The sequence below is a fragment of the Phacochoerus africanus genome, chromosome 2 (assembly GCF_016906955.1).
Source record: "Phacochoerus africanus isolate WHEZ1 chromosome 2, ROS_Pafr_v1, whole genome shotgun sequence".
NCBI classification, from domain to species: Eukaryota; Metazoa; Chordata; class Mammalia; order Artiodactyla; family Suidae; genus Phacochoerus; species Phacochoerus africanus.
In genome coordinates this window covers 156,350,117-156,365,932 of record NC_062545.1, presented here as the reverse complement: position 1 = coordinate 156,365,932, position 15,816 = coordinate 156,350,117, and the positions used below count along the sequence as shown (strand labels likewise).

At 35.9% G+C, this 15,816-nt stretch overlaps 1 pseudogene; it reads left to right on the top strand.

Moving 5' to 3' along the window:
* The first annotated feature begins 10,764 nt into the window (after window positions 1–10,764).
* On the top strand, window positions 10,765–15,403 carry LOC125120777 (40S ribosomal protein S6-like; annotated as a pseudogene).
* Window positions 15,404–15,816: the final 413 nt, after the last annotated feature.

Below are 15,816 nucleotides of genomic sequence, written 5' to 3'. Positions count from 1 at the left end.
TAGGTCTTTGGACTTTTAAATGCTTTTGATATCAAACCCTATGTTATGAAATAATATAGTCAAATCTGCTACTTTTAAGTATTTGCTAGGGCCTAATTTTTCTTCTCATTTTTGTTTTTCTCATTCTTGCTCCCTCACTCTCTCACCATGTCTTTTTTCCCTTTCATAAAATAATAAAACTTGTGACAAAAATAAAATTATGCTAAAAGGAAAATGAAAGATTAATTTCCTTTTTAAAAAATTAACCAGGAGTTCCTGTTGTGGTGCAGTGGAAATGAATCTGACTAGGAACCATGAGGTTGGGGGTTTGATCCCTGGCTTCCCTCAGTGGGTTAAGGATCCGGTGTTGGCCATGAGCTGTGGTGTAGGTCACAGATGTGTCTTGGATCCTGCATTGCTATGGCCATGGTGTACGCCAACAGCTGTAGCTTGGATTTGACCCCTTGCCTGGGAACCTCCATATGCTGTGGGAGTGGCCCTAAAAAGAAAAAAAAAAATTAACCAAAATCTTCTCTCTCTTAAATTATTTTTTTTTTCTTTTTACCGTCGCACCTAGGGTATATGGAAGTTCCCAGGTTGAATGAGAGCTGCAGCTGTAGCCTATACCACAGCCACGGCAACACCAGATCCAAGCCACATCTGCGACCTACATTGTAGCTTGCAGCAACACCATATCCTTACCCATGAGTGAGGCCAGGGATCAAACTTGCATCCTCATAAAGATAATGTTGGGTCCTTAACCCGCTGATCCACAATGGGAACTTATCTATCTTAATTTTTTTTTAATTATTCCAGAAATCTAGATCATAAATCTATATTTTATCCAAGAATTGTGATTTCAGAAGCATTGTAGCTATAAATTAAACCTTATTCTAAATAAAGGTCATTTTACATGAAATCATCTAATTATATTTGGATTTTTTTTTCTATCCTGATCAGATTCTAAGATCCAAATTTGTCAATTCTCTCACCTCTACTCTGTAGAAAAGAGACATGCATATTTTAATATTACAAATTTATAGTGAGCTTAAATGGAAAGGAAAAAAGTTGATCATTTTAAAAATTCAAACTTTATTTTTAAAAACAGGGGAAAGGAACTGAAATGTCAAGACAATAACAAAGAGCCATAAGCTAACAGACCCGAGCACTATTTGGGACTGGTTTCCTCTCTCAAGAGGGTTTGCTGCCCCCTGTCGGTCTTTGCAGAAGTAGGATGCAAACAAAACAAAACAAAAAACACACAAAGCCTTTAAAAAGCAAACCTAAAAGGGCTTGATTGTAAAATATTTCAAAGGGCACTTTATAAGGTGTATAAAATAACCTTTGTAGAGGGATCCATGAGGCTCTAAAGCTACTCCACTCTCCAGTCCCCAGGGAGAAAGCTGGCATGAAGTATCCTGTCTTATGAATTGCCTCATTTTCTTATCTGATCGCACCTGCAGATGGAGGCTCCCTAACAATAACAACCATCTACATGGTCTGCACAAATTAGACTGTGTGATATAAATCCCATACAAAACTGCACAAGAAAAGCACCTCATGTTGAAAGACGATTAAATAACTTTGCAGGGCATACAAAGACCAGTATAAGAAATAGGAGAAGTAGCAAGTAAAAGAGAAGTTAATAAGGCCAAAGCAAGGATTGGCCCAAAAAGAGATAAGAACACCAAAGGGAAAATATGATTTAAGGAGTTCTTGTGTGGCTCAGTGGGTTAGGGATCCTGCATTGTCACTGCAGTGGCTCGGGTCACCACTCTGATGCAGGTTCAGTCCCTGGCCCTGGAACTTCCACATGCCAGAGGTGCAGCCAAAAAATAAAATAAAATAAAAATGTTAAAATTAAAAATCAGAGTTCCCATTGTGGCTCAGTGGGTTAAAAACCTGACCAGTATCCATGCATTAAATATCCAGCATTGCTACAAGCTGTTGTGTAGGTCACAGATGCAGTTTGGGTCTGGCATTGCTGTGTCTATGGCATAGGCTAGCAGCTGCAGCTCCAATTTGACCCCTAGCCTGGGAACTTCCATACATCACAGGTGTGGCTGTAAAAAGAAAAAACGAAATTTTGAATTTAAAAACAAGATAATATAATTTTTAAAAAAGAGTTCCCTAATCTGCATAACAGTTCACTTGTTGAACAAGGAACAGACACCTGGCAAGGAGGGGTCATAAAATTGGGCCACTAGGTCTATTGTTACATCCTGAAAGGAATTCCAGGAGGCCTGTTTGCAGGCTGGGTCACTGAGACAGTTCCCTATATGTTGATACTCCCCAATTTATCCTTACACTAAAACAGTATTAACTAAGGTGACTTTAATTATGATTTTTCCTTCCATGTGAAATGAAAAGTCCTATTTTATATAATCTAATTTACATCTATAACGATATTGCTGATTAGTATGTGTCACAGGGAACTAAATAAGATTGTGAAAAAACATTATATATATATAATACACAAATTCTATATATGTATACACAAATTCTATATATATAATTTATCCCAAAGAAAAGCACAAAATGGCAAAGGAAGACTCTCAGGGCTTCTAGAAACCTATTCAATTTTTATAATGTACATTTTCATCAAAAAGTAATCATTGCTGAGACACAAGATTACCTTTTAGAAAAAAAAAAGCAATCTGTGGCATTAACCCCTATACAGTGGTATGTTCACCTGTTACTGTTACCTGAGTCTGATAAGATAAACATAAATCACCATCTCCTGACATCCTTTTTTGTCATTGTCTCTGTGACGTTTTGCTGCACAGTCCTAAGTGACACTAATATCAACAGTTTCCTACTCAACAATAAAATTATCTAGTAGAACATGAAACTAATTGACAGCTTTTTTTTTCTAACCTATTACTGCTGGAGGCTAGAATTTTAATAAATATTTCTATGCTGATATCAGTATAGTTTTATTGAACACAAGCATCTAGGAGTTTTCTTTGCCAGGGGAAGATTCTATGCATGACTCTTTCTATGCCATCACATTGGCTCTGGAGAACCACATTCCTGCCTGTGGACTTGAAGAAAAACATGAAATGCTAGTTCCTTGACTCAGCGATTTGGCATGCAAACAGCTCCCTGAGAAGTGCAAACTATTCCTGGACACATAAATACCCATATTTCTCAGCCTTCTTTCCTGCTTCCTTTTTTATTTTTAGCTTTCACTGAAGTTCTGTATTTCACTTATTTACCTTATTTAATGTTTGTCTCCCACACCAGTATATAAACTCAGTGACGGAAGGGCTTTATTTTTGTTTACTATGTACTCCTGGATCCTAGAAATGTGACCACAACATATTTGGAGCTTACCAAATGGTTGTTGAGTAAGTAAGTTGAATACATGAATCTATAAATTATAACCATATGTTACATATTATCTATAATATGGCATATGTTATCTGCCATTAAAAATATATTTTTGGGAGTTCCCATCGTGGTGCAGTGGTTAACGAATCCGACTGGGATTCGTTGCGGGTTCGGTCCCTGCCCTTGCTCAGTGTGTTAACGATCCGGCGTTGCCGTGAGCTGTGGTGTGGGTTGCAGACGCGGCTCAGATCCCGCGTTGCTGTGGCTCTGGCGTAGGCCGGTGGCTGCAGCTCCAGTTTGACCCCTATTCTGGGAACCTCCATATGCCGTGGGAGCGGTCCAAGAAATAGCAAAAAAAAAAGACAAAAATATATATATATATTTTTTTTTAAAGGGAGGCATTATTTCCTGGAGTCATCACTTTAGTTTAACCACATTACATTAAGACTGTGGCTTAGAATTTTAAAAATGTGCCTTAAATATTTTTCATGAAAACACTTTCAAAAAACTAAATCTGTGGCCTTCAATTGATTCTGGTATTGAAATGACTACAAAGAACTAGGACTTGTGCCAAGATTCGTGCTCTAACGACCAAGAAAATATACTTTTCACTGGAAATATACAATGGACAGATATAGTGATTTGAGTGTTATTCTAGATGAAGATCTTTGTAATTCTCATGAGTCCTTCTCAAAATATATAAAATTATTAGTGGGTTTACCTTAAATTCTTCAGTAGAAATCACATTTTTGAGATTCTCATCCCATAATTGTCCCACATTGAGTAGTCACATCTTAAGTGCAGACAGGTTCATGTTCAAATCCTAGCAGCTCATACAGTAAAAATTAACTTACTAGAAGTGAAGGTTACAAACCTTCACCTTCTAGAAATGAAGGCTACAGACTTGGAAAAGTACTCAATCTCACTAAAACTCATTTCTAAACTGCAAAGTAGATTGTGTAACAATACTAGTGTTATGCACCAGTTCTTCTCTCATTTTGGTATGTACTCAGATTATTTTTTTCTTCTCCTAAAATAGATCAGGACCATACAACTGGCCCTTACCAAGTGGCTATGAGCATAAGCTGCCTTGACAAACAAGGAGTCCTGCTTAAGATGATGTTGCACAAGACAACAAAGTCTCCCACAGGAGGGACCTGAGTGATTCTGTATAGCAGAACTTTCCATCCACTAACCCAAGCTGTTAGGCACTACAAGCAAGAGATAAAATTTTGTGTATTAAGCCAGTGGGGATTACATTTAATCTGTAATTGAGATGTAATAAAATAATATGTATTTATAAAACTGATATTTACCTCATAAGATTATTGAGTTATCTCTAATACATTTAAAGGAATAGGCTCCATGACTGCCTAGCATTTTTGAAAGTTTGTGATTTATAATTACCATTATTATTATCATTATCATTATTATTAAATCTTTATTCACTTAATTCTTTTATAGTGGGCTCAAGAACATAGGGGAAGAGAGAAGAAATTAGATTATATAAGGAAAAGTCAATGTAAAAAAGGAAAAAAAGGATGCAACTAGAGATTTTCATGTTAAGTGAAGTAAGTCAGAAAGAGAGACAAATACCACATGATATCATTACAGGTGAAATCTAAATATGCCACAAATGGACCTATCTATAAAACAGAAACGGTCTCACAGACATAGAGAACAGACTTATTGCCAAGGGGGCGGGGGAAGGAAGTAGGATGGATAGGCAGTTTGATATTGGTAGGTACAAACTATTACATTTAGAATGGATAAGCAGTGAAGTCCTACTCTATAGAACAGGGAACCATATCCAGTCTCTTGGGATAGAACACAATGGAAGATAGTATAAGAAAAAAAAAATGTATATGTATGACTGGGTCACTTTGCTGTACAGCAGAAATTGGCACAACATTGTAAATCAACTACAATTTTATAAAAAAGAATTATAGATGAACAAATTAAATATAGTATTTATAATAGCATCAAAAATAAAAAAGGAAATTAAACTGGTCATAATATTTATAATGATGACGATGACATACATCACCAAAGTATTAGCTTACATTTCATTACATTAGTTGAGGCTACTAAAAAGAGTGAATTATAAGAAACAAGAGGCAGAAACAAACATTTATGAAAATATCATATTCCAAAGAATAACTCAGATTATCAGCTTTAAAGGAGCTACAAAGAAATGAAAACATCTACACACTCCCCTCACCCACACATAGAATGTAGATTAGAAATAGAAATTGATTACTTAATTTTATAGAAATAGACAAGCTTATTCTAAATCTATATGGAAAAGCACAGACTCAAGAATAATTAAAACAATATTGAAATGAAAGAATGAAATGGGAGGAGTCGTTCCTCCCAATGCCATGGTTCACAATTTAGCTACAGTAATCAAGACAGTGCAGTATTGGCAGATGCAACAATCAATAAAACAGAAACACAATAGAGAATAGAGAAACAGATCCACACAAATGTGCTGGAATGATTTTTGACAAAGATGCAAAAGCAATTCAACAAGGAAAGAGTAGTCTTTTCAGCAAATGATGCTGCTGCAATTGGATATCCATAGCGCCCCCCCCCCGAAAAAAGTCACCTTGACCAACACCTCATATTTATTTTAAAACTAATTCAAAATGAATCCTGAACAAATATGAAATTATAAGACTTTTAGAAAAAAATAGGAGAAAACAATGATTTAGGACAAGACTAAAAGATCTTAGACTTGATATTTATAGCACAATAAACAAGAAAAAACTGTCAAGTTGTATCTAATCAAAATTTGAACATTTGCCTTGAGAAAAGTCCTGTTAAGAGAATACAAAGACCAAACTACTCTTGTGGTGCAGTGAGTTAATTATCCGGCAGTTGTCACTGCAGCAGCTTGGGTGGCTGCTGTGGCACGAGTTTGATCCTCGGCTCATGAACTTCCACATGCCGCCTGTGCTGTTAAAAAAAAAAAGAAGAAGAAGAAGGATGCAAAGACCAGTTTTAGACTGAAGGAAATATTTGTAAGCATATATCTGACAAAAGACTGATAACAGAATAGGTAAAGAACCCTTAAAACTCCGCAGTGAAATTAGCCATCAGAGGAATACAAATTAAAATCACAAATATCCTAGAAAGCTTTCAAAATAGTGACAACACCAAATGCTGATGAGGATGCAGAGAAACTGGATTCCTCCTGTGTTTACTGGTATAAATCCAAAAAGGCACAACCACTCCAGAAAACAGGGTGGCAGTTTCTTATTTAAAAAAAAAAAAAAAAGAGCAATTATCATATGACCAACATTTTGCACTCTGGCCTACATTCCAGAAAAATAAAACTACACAAAAGCTTTATATCAACATCCATAGAAGCATATTCATGACAGCCCCAAATTAGAACAACCCAGATGCACTGCAATTGGTAAATAGTTAAATAAACTGTGATACATCCATTGTAAAATATTGCTAAATGATAATTTGATACAGGTGACACCTGGGTGAATCTCTTGAGAATTATTCTGAGTAAAAAGGCCAGTCTCCAAAAGGTAAACACTGTATTATTCCTTATATAACTTTCCTTTAAAGACAAAATTAAGATGGGAGAACAGATTAGTGGTCATTAGTGGTTAAGAATGGGGTAGAGGGTGTGGTAGGGATGTGAGTTATAAAAGAGCAGTATGAGGTTTCTTTTTAGTGATGAACTAGTCCCAACTTGGACTGTGGTAGTTTATACACAAAACTACACATGGAGTAAAACGGCATGGAATTCCCTGCAGAAGATTAGTGGATTCTACCTACATCACTATCTTCATTGTAATAGTTTATTGTGGTTATGCAAGATGTAATCTTTAGGGGAAAATGAGTAAGAGTTCACAACCTTTATTATTTCTGACAACCACGTGCAACTCTACAATGATTTTAAAATTAAAGTTTTAATTAAAAGTTGTTACCCCTAGGAGTACCCATTGTGGCTCAGCAGGTTAAGAATCCAACTAGTATCCATGAGGATGTGAATTCAATCCCTGGCTTCGCTCAGTGCGTTAAGGATCTAGCGTTCCTGCAAGCTGTGGTGTAGGTCGCAGATGTGGCTGGAACTGGTGTTGCTGTGGTTGTGGCTTAGGCTGGCAGCTGCAGCTCCAGTTCGACCCCTAGCCTGGGAACTTCCATATTCTGCAGGTGGAGCCCTAAAAGACAACAACAACAACAACAACAACAACAACAACAACAACAACAACCAAAGACATGCCCTGTCTCTAATAAAGAATGCTGAGAAAGGAGTTCCTGTCATGGCACAGCGGAAACAAATCCGACTAGGAACCAGAGGTTGCAGGTTCGATCCCTGGCCTTGCTCAGTGGAATACGGATCTGGGTATTGCCATGAGCTGTGGTGTAGGTCACAGATGTGGCTTGGATATGATGTTGCTGTGGCTGTGGTGTAGGCCAGCAGCTACAGCTCAGATGAGACACCTAGCCTGGGAACCTCCATATGCCATGGGTGGGGCCCTAAAAAAAAAGACAAATGACCAAAAACAAAAATATGGTAAGAAAAAAGAACCAATATTTTTAAGATTCTAAAGACATGTAATCTTGAGTCTAGAATTTTATGTTTGAATTCTCACTGAAATCAACATTCTCAGATATGAAGACTAATGAAGACTATCATGTTTTAACCTATTTTGGAAAAAAAAAGACAACAATAACTTGAAGATCTATTTTAACAAAATAATGAAAGAACTCTAAGAGAGGAAAGCATGAAATATGACGAATAACTTAAGAAATCTTTCATAATATCAATTATAGCTGGAATCATTATTACAAATGTTGGGAAAGTAATCTTTAGAAATAAAGGTATTAAATTAAAATCCCAGATAGTTCTTTATTTGATAGATAAAGTATATTTAAATCAACCTTTGAAAAATTTTAGATCATCTAAAAAAAATAGGATGAAGAGTATAAAGATCACCAGACTCGAAAAGAAGAAATTCTAATATCAAAAACTGAAATAAAAGGAAAATATTAAGAAAATGTAACAGAATAACAAAGAAAATTATCACTAATTTAATAAATGTAAAAATATCAAATCACTATATCAAATAACATAGACTATCAAAAAGGGTTAAAATATTCAATTATATTCCCTTTGCAAGTGATGCATCGAATTAAGAAAGATATAATAAGCCTAAAAGCAATGGAATTGAAGCAGAAAAACAAAAACAAGCCAATAGAAAAATGTATAATTTACCAAAGAAATAAGAATGGATGGCTAATAAGCATAATATAAGTGATATTTAACCTTGCCTGCAAAATCAAATAAGGTTCACTTTTCTCACATAGATTACTATTTTAAAAATAGTATTTATTGGAGTTCCCATTGTGGTGCAGCAGAAACGAATCCGACTAGGAATCATGAGGTTGTGGGTTTGATCCCTGGGCTCGCTCAGTGGGTAAAGGGTCTGGCAGTGCTGTGAACTGTCGTGTAGGTTGCAGAGGTGGCTTGGATTCTGCATTACTGTGGCTGTGGTATAGGCCAGCGGCTGTAGCTCTGATTCGACTCTTAAGTCTGGCAAACTCCGTATACCACAGGTGCAGCCCCAAAAAGCAAAATAAATGAATAAATAAATAAAATAAAAAATTGTGATAAAGGAGTGGGAAATTAGCTCTTTAATAAACTGTTATGAAGTAAAGTCAAATGGGTATGTGTATATTTTACAAACTTATAATTCATATTAGCCAATAATCTTCTCTATGAAATTTGCAGTTTAAAAAATTTTTGTGATGTATTTAACCTTTTTACCAAACATTTTTTACCAAACAGGCTCCTTTGCTAAGCAAGATATATTAACATTCTGTAAAACACTTAAATCCAGGTCACTTTAGTCAGTGGATTAGTTAAGAAAAAAAAAAATGTAGCACCATAGCTCTACCTACCTCAGAACAAGTGCCCACTAAAAGGGAATAATAAAAACAACAAAGTCATTTGAAAAAAGTCAGTTTTTTGTATTAAGACTCACAGTTCCTAATACAGAATGAAAGTTATCTCCCCTTCCCACTTCCCCATTCCCCACCCTCCCACCCAAAAAGCTTAGAACTTAACATTTTCAACAATTTTCAAATTAAGAAATGACATCATATACATTAAATGATTAAATAAGACTAAAATGAACTCACATTCAGTTTTCAGTTTCTCTTAAAATCATTGTTGCTTATTTTCCAAATATGGGTTTGATTTACCTGGTAACATTTTAGGACATTTAGTAACATTTGGTATTTGCTATTTTTACAGAAAATTAGTGGAAGTATTTTTCTTAGCATTCTAGTTAAGGCAATTATCTCTACCAACTGTCATGGAAAAATAACCTATTCATGCGCTATCAACCATATTACGTTGGAATATAAAAATATCATGATTTTAAACTAAGAATCTGTGTATAATAGCAGAGACTGATTTTGATGTGAAACAGAATTGCTTACTAATTTGATCACAGAATCAATATGCTATTGCAAGGTAAGTCAGCAGGAAATACACTGGAAAAGGCTCTTCATACCTAATAACAATGTCTCTTTGATAGTATATGCTGAAATATGGTAATCTGTAAATTTTACTGTTACAGAGAGCTGATCTCATCCAAATGCAGATAAGGGACTACACCTTGTCCTTTTAGTTTCTTTCCCTAAGCCTTATCAGTGTGCCACCATTCCCCAGTTGAAGCTGACAGACTCGAGCAGGGTTGCCTTTTACCTTCCTTTGGATGTTCGTTTCCTGTCTGAATGTTTGTGCCTCTCCTGCACCCCATTCCTAACTTGAAATCTTAAAGCTGGAGTTGATAGTATTAGGAGGTGGGGCCTTTGGGAGGTGCTGTGGTCTGCAGGTGGACTCAGGATTAGGATTAGTGTTTTCATAAAAGAGGCTCCAGAGAGATGTCTTGCTCTTTATCAGGAGTTGTCTTTCTTAATTGCTTTTTGTTTCCTTTTGGTTATCAGTAGAAGGACCTGAGCTGGTTGGAGAGCAGGGGAAGAATGGGGAGCTGGTGGAAACTGCCTGGGGTTTTCTCACCTAGAATCGAATTCATTATCTTAAATAGAGCTGGTCACCCTTAGCTCAGCACACTGGCTTGATATCATTCAACTGATTGTGCCTACTCTTTCAAGAGGATCTGTGCAGAGCCACCATTTTACGCAATATCCTCAGCATGACTTAGAGATAATAAACTTAACCAGAGCCAAGGGGGTTGATTTCTCCCTGGAACCTGCTCTTTCAAAGTTTTGCTGTGTTTTATTGGAAAGTCACAGAGTTGGTACTTGTGTCTCCAGATATAATCTTTCTCTAAATAACCACCCAATAATGTGTGGTTAGAGATGAGTGACAGGATGTAATGAGAACACTTGTTTGCCAACCACTGGACTTCTTTTTTTTCCTAAAGAAGAAATATAAAACTAAATAATTCATGTAACATGACTGACTCCCACACCATTGATTATAATCGTTGTCGATTTGCTGCCCCTCCAGCCATCCCAACAGGTTATTACTTACAGATTGTGGTATTATTTGCTGCCAGGATTTCATTTTTAAAAATAAGTATAAATAACAGAAGGACATTTTTAGCACACCAGAGAGTTCCTTTCCTCTTGAAAATAACATAAGCTGCATCTCTGGTTTTTAATTAATCAGATGCCAAGAGTTGATCCTCAAATTTCAAGTAGGATCAAAACAAGTGGCAAAAGATAAGACTGAAATAATTGCAGATAATAAGGAAAGGAAGTTATTTGAGTAGATTTCTTTTATTTTTTTCACAATTCCACAAAATAAATGTCTTTATTATATTTTTATATTCATTTAATACATCAACAAAGCTTTTCTCTTTTTCAGTTTGTTTGAGGTACTCACTATTTTACAGGAACTGTTTTAAGTTCTGGGAAATAAAGGAGTGAGCAAAAGCATAAGTGAGTGAAAAAAATCCTTGCTCTCACGGCTTACATCCTAATACTGAAAACAGACAATAAACAAACATATACAGAAAAGCTATATTATGTTAGATGGTGATAAGCACTACAGAGAAAGTAAAAGCAAAGAAAGTGGGCTTTGGGAAGGGGGTTGCAATTCTGAATTGAATAGTCAAGAAAAGCCTCACTGAGAGAGCTACATATTGAGTAAAGAACTGCAGGAGATGAGTTAATATCTTTATGGTTTAAGACCATGGGCAGAGTAATCAAATATTGACCATTTTTTACTGGCAAAAGACTAAAATTAAATGATGTATTTATTAATTAGACTGTAAGATAACAGCAATCTGTTTTATTATAAAGTCAGGCCCCTGGATGTGAAATATGGCAAGTAATGAAAATTTCTTACCACTTATTAGTAACTAGGAGATTTTTAGTTAAATATTAAAGAATTACCTTGAAGTGTTTTATTTTCCTTTTCAGAAGGCTGAGAGAATTCTTTTTATCCTATTTCAATAGCCAGGTTAATAACCTATGTAACATGTCAGTGTACCAATCTGCAGAAGGTGTAACAGAAGAAAACACTATTCCATCAGACAGCAAAAAAGCATCCTCTGTGCTGTATACTGAAAGAAGACTGGAGGTCCTTTCTACTTTTTAAAAGATGCTTAGTTTTGATAAGCTGTCTCATCTAAGACACACAAGCAACAAGAATATTTCAGGAGCAGCCCTAGAAAAGGCAAAAAAAAAAAAGAATATTAACAATTTATAATTCTAGATTTTCTTGGTGCCAGATTTATTTGTAATGTAAGCTTCTCACAATTAAGTCTAATATTTGTGACAAGTATTTTCTTACCTTTAACATTATCACTAAGATACAGTTTCAACAATTTCAACTAAAAATGGTTTAAAGAAATCATGAAAATGGCACCCCAACAACCACAAACCTCAAAGTAGTTTTTCCTAATTCATGCGTCCACGGATGTGCACAGGTGTAGGTCAGGGTAGTTGTATTGGTTTCTGTGCTTCCACAGCTGCAGAACCACCTTACAGTCTTAACCACACTTGACTGTAATTTTCCCATATATGTCTCCCCCCTCAAGATTGAGAGGGGCCCCTAATGTGTAAATCTTTTTAATTCTAGTTACCAAACATATTTTTGATATACAGTGGATAATGAATAAAATATAATTAAATGGAATTTAATTCAAACTACCCACCTTGCTCAGGACAGACTTTTAGAATGGAATAACTGAAATTGTTTTTTCTTTTCTGTGTATATTCATAGGCATGGCCAAACACACACACAAACACACACACACCACATCCACTCTTCACGACCTGCTGACATACTTATGCCCAAATGGTTCTCTCTTAAAGAATGAAATACATCCTGAATTAGTTAACAAATTAGTCACAAAACACACATACCTAACACCCATCAAGCTTTGCCCCATCACTTGGCATTCACATGGCACTCTGAATTTGCTAAGGGCTTTATAATAATTTTTATTCTCCTGGCTATCATACTTTTGATGAGTAACCATATTTCAAATGTATTTAATTACCTTCTAGTTTCTTCTATATATCATAAAGGAGAAATAAGGATCAGGTGGGGATGTCCTTGAACAATATTAGTTTGAGAATTTTTATTTGGAGTATTAATATATTTAAACCAAGTGGAAAACTTTGGAATAAATAGTATAATGTGAATTAAATCACCATTAATATCCTATAATTTAGATTTATTATTATTCATGTGAAACTGCTGAGCATTCTCCAGGCAACCCAGCTTTCTAAAGCCAACTTTCTTCCCAGATTTGACAGTAAATTACAGTCCACTGATGATTTTTCAGGTTCTACGACATTTATTTTCTTCTTTTACATCACATCACTCCTAGTCCCTTGAGATAGTCATATTTCATTTTCAACTAAAGAAAGAATAAAAATCTTTATATAAAGAATGTGCTTTTAGATTTTGAAGGGCTATCAATAATTACCCTGTTTCAAAAATATATCAGCTATGAATCATGCTGCCTTTAGCAATTTTCAGCATCATTTGCTTATATATGCTCAGATTATATATCAATACATCTCAGGAATTCAGAAACAGTAAATGACACAATAATACAAACAAACTACAAATCAATAACCGATGTTGACTGCTAACTCTACAACTCAGTACTGTTCACAATTATCCTTAGTTATAAAACCTTCAGACTATACACACTAATTCACTTATTACTAGTAACATGTTGACTCTTCACCTGCCTTAGTTTTATTCTATGATCTTGGATTTCTTTACTTGGTACCAGTGATCATTTAGATCCCAACAATCACTTTGTATCCAATATTCACTTTAAGAATCTACCCCAACTATTATAATCCACGGATGTCTTCAGGAGTGTGTAATGCAAACATGATGAGAAACCTTGCATTTGAGTCCTGGCTTAAGTGTTTACTATCCCCATAACACTAGGAACATTGTTTATTTCTCCTAGATCCAGATTCTTCATTTGTAAAACCGAGTGGTAATTATACCTATTGCTCAAGTGTACAATTATTCTAAAATGAAATAACTCAAAACAAGTCAACATCAAAAGTTATATGTATAAATTATTTTTAAATTTTCACCTGCTACTATTATACTTGGAGACTACACATATGACCTAGCTGTTGAATAACACAGTGCATTCTGTTTGTCTTACCTCTCAGGATAGACTGCAAACTTAGGCTAAAAAAAATGGTAAAGAAATTTTATTGTGTTCTGCACAGCATGTAGTAAGTACAGTGCTAGACAAAAACTTGTCAGTAAAATTTGATTTTTTTTTGTCTTTTTGTCTTTTTGTCTTTTCTTGAGCCACTCCCGCGGCATATGCAGGTTCCCAGGCTATGGGTCTAATTGGAGCTGTAGCCACCGGCCTGCAATGCAGGTTCCCAGCCGCGTCTGTGACCTACACCACAGCTCAGGGCAACACCAGATCCTTAACCCACTGAGCAAGGCCAGGGATTAAACCTGCAACCTCATGGTTCTTAGTCGGATTCATTAAGCACTGCGCCACAATCCGATAGGTTCTTTTTCTTATGCATTCAACTCAGTTACTAAACAGATTAACAAATGAGTTTAACTTGATGGATCTCATTTGACATTTCATTACCTCTTTTCTTCAAAAGTGATTAAAGGCATTTGAAGATTTGTTTAAGAGAGTTTCTCTCTGGAACAAACTATTGGAAGAGTAAATAAACAAAGCAGATGCACTCTTTTGTGATGTAAATGAAACCTTGTTTTAGGATAAGGCAGTAAAAATCATTGAAGGGAAGATTACATACACTAAGTGAACTAAAACTGAGTAGGGCTCTTTTTCGTGGTGCCTCGGAGGCGGTCGGCCTCTGCAGCCTGAAGGTGAACATCTCTTTCCCAGCCACTGGCTGCCAGAAACTCATTGAAGTGGAAGATGAACAAAAACTTCTTACCTTTTATGAGAAATGTATGGCCACAAAAGTTGCTGCTGACGCTCTGGGTGAAGAATGGAAAGGTTATGTGGTCCGAATCATCAGTGGGAATGACAAACAAGGTTTCTCCATGAAGCAGGGTGCCTTGACCCATGGCCAAGTTTACCTGCTCCTGAGTAAGGGGCATTCCTGTTACAGACCAAGAAGGACTGGAGAAAAAAAAGTGAAAATCTGTGGATGCCAATCTGAGTGTTTTCAATTTGGTGATTGTAAACAAAGGGAGAAGGATATTCCTAGATTCTCTGATACTACTGTGCCTTGTTGCTTGGGGCCTAAAAGAGCTAGCAGAATCCAGTCTTTCCAGTCTAAGGAAGGTGATATCCATCAGTATGTAGTGAGAAAGCCCCTCAACAAAGAAGGTGAGAAACCTAGGACCAAAGCACCCAAGATTCAGCATCTTGTTACTCCATGTGTTCTGTACCACAAACATTGGCTCTGAAGAAACAACGTTCTAAGAAAAATAAAGAAGAGGCTACAGAATATGCTAAACTTTTGGCCCAGAGGATGAAGGAGGCCAAAGAAAAACATCAGAAACAGATTGCCAAGAGATAGAGACTGTCTGTCCTCTCAGAGAGCTTCTATCTTTAAGTCTGAGTCCAGTCACAAATGGGATGTTCTAAGAGTAACCAATAAATGACATCATATCTTTAAAAAATGAAATAAAATAAAAGAAATAAAATAAAACTGAGTAGAAATTAGCCAAGAAAGGAAATAGAGGAATTTGAAAATGGTCTGCCCAAGACAACGCTAAGTTCTGCCACACTGAGAGCAATTGGGACGCTGTGGTTACACTATGAGTTTGGGTTGGTAGCCATCACATTCTAGCTTTGCGACCCTGCACAGATAGGTTAAATTCCGATTACTCAAGTTTCCTCGTTTATTAAAAAAAAAGTGGAGTATAGTAACACTTGTTTCATGAAAGTAAGGAACAATTTTTAGCAACTGTTAATTTTATTTTAAAAAGTTCTCAGATTAGTCCCTAACTTTGGAAATTTTCCTCTAAAATGTTAGTCTTTGGAGGAGTGAACTAGAATGATCAAACCTGAGTAG